General features: G+C 59.3%; 1 non-coding gene across 1 annotated transcript; it reads left to right on the top strand.

The window, feature by feature from the left end:
* Positions 1-557: 557 nt before the first annotated feature.
* TRNAR-UCG (transfer RNA arginine (anticodon UCG)) lies at positions 558-630 on the top strand. Its single transcript has one exon. It is a non-coding gene; the product is annotated as a tRNA-Arg (tRNA).
* Positions 631-1,907: the final 1,277 nt, after the last annotated feature.

The raw sequence follows: 1,907 nt of genomic DNA, 5'->3' as shown, positions 1-1,907 counted from the left end.
CGCCCGGCCGGCCGGCCGTGCCCGTGCCCGGCGGCGGCGCCGCGGTGCGCCCTGGGACGAGCCTCCGCCCAGCTCGGGGCCTCGCTCCCTGCCTGGAGAGGGAGGGGCTGCGCCGCCGCTCAGCGACCCGGCCTCCCCCGGGCCGAACCCGCCGGAAACCTCTGTCCGTCCGGTGCTTCCCGGGCCGCGGCTCCCGACCCCAGGCCGACCGAGCGGCGTCTCCCTCCGCGCGGCCTACGCAGCCTCGGGGTGGCGTGTGGCCTCCATCCGACCGGTCCGCCTCGCTGGCAGCCGCAACTTCCCGTCTGCGCCCCGCTCCGTCCCGCGGCTACCCGAGAGGCAGGCGGGAGACTCCCGGCGCGACCAATAGGAGGGCCGCAAGTGGACCGGTCCGCCCGCAGGGGGGAGACGGAGACTTCCGGGTGGGCTCTCCCTGCGGAACTCTGGGAGCCAAAGTCCAACCTCCCCTGCCCAAGAAACAAATGGGCTGGTCCCAGGCAAGCTGGAGGGCGGTAGTATTACTTTTTAGATTGTCCAAAGAGCACCAGGCGTCGGGCGGCCGCGTGGCCTAATGGATAAGGCGTCTGACTTCGGATCAGAAGATTGCAGGTTCGAGTCCTGCCGCGGTCGCAGCGGGTGTGCTAACAATTTTTGGTTAATTCTTCGCCTCCTTAGGAAGGTAGCATCGGGACAACCTGAAATGTTGTCGCCTGTTTCCACCACACACTGAAAACTGGGAACGCCCCGACCCTCGGAAGTAACAGCTCCCTCCCACCCGTCCCTGTGACGTTGCTCGCCTACGCCTCCCAGGAGGGGGGACACCTTTCTAAAATGCACCACCCGCGGGTACCCTCACGCAGGTGTAGGAGAGGGGAGAGCGCGGGGCATCCTTTGCGGAAATCCCAGTTTACAGTCGATTGATTCGCCGGAATGACAGGGCTTCTCAACTGAAAGGAAGGTGCTTCCGTCCCCAGCCCTGCGCTTTCCGTCTTCATCCTGGGCCATCCTGATGGGTAAAAGTGCTCCCTTATCGTGGAACCCGAATCTGCCCATCGGTCACAAGCCCCCGGCCAAGTGCCTGCGGCTCCCTCCGGGCTGGGGAGCCTTCCAGCCTTTGCGGTCTCTGGCCGCCGTGTCCACCTCCTCTTGCTCCTGGGGCCGCGACAGCTCTGCTTTCGATGCTCCTTCGTCCGTGGTGGAGACTGTAAAGTACCTGGCGGAATAAGACCCACGTGAATAACAAGAGCCTGAGCCCCAGCCGCGCGGATTTGAGATCGAGAGAGATACGAGGTCAACCTGAGCTCACAGAGCTGATTAGGGACAAATTCAGGCCTCGCTGAAAGTCGGTCTCCACCTTCCAGCCGGTGCACGTGCCAGGACACCATGAACTCATTGGACAAACCGATTGGGTGTTTTTCAGGGGTAGGGTGGGGAGATACCCAAGGAAACACACTCCTGGCCTGGTGGGCCCCCCCCACCCCCTGTTGCCCCCAGAGAGGCAGCGAGAAGCCCAAGCCAAGGCTTGGGAAGGCAGCATTGAGCCTTGATTTTTCCACACATTTCCCCTTTTCTTTATGAAATATTTTTCACATACTGTTCTGGGTGCATTTCGTATACACACAAATGTTTGTTCTGTTTTTCTTTTGGCCAAAAAAAAAAAAAAAATCAACTGAAAACCCACTATTTTATATAATCTGTTTGTTGTTGTTTCCACTTAATCTTGTACTGTTAACATTTTTGCAAAATACCAGGAGAGGACCTCTGCTTAAATCAGGGAGTCCCTGAGTGGGGGAAATACTTGGATGATTTCTGCTAGTCTCCTCCTGAAATTAGCTTCTCCTTCCCATGTGAGGTTAGGCGGCCAGCCACAGCAGTAGTAGCAATACCTGGGACTTTGTTCCCAAGAG

This window comes from Herpailurus yagouaroundi, unplaced genomic scaffold (genome assembly GCF_014898765.1).
Source record: "Herpailurus yagouaroundi ecotype Mexico unplaced genomic scaffold, PumYag 185, whole genome shotgun sequence".
Taxonomy (NCBI): domain Eukaryota; kingdom Metazoa; phylum Chordata; class Mammalia; order Carnivora; family Felidae; genus Herpailurus; species Herpailurus yagouaroundi.
The sequence above is the reverse complement of the archived record's forward strand: the minus strand, read 5'-3'. Positions and strand labels throughout refer to the sequence as shown.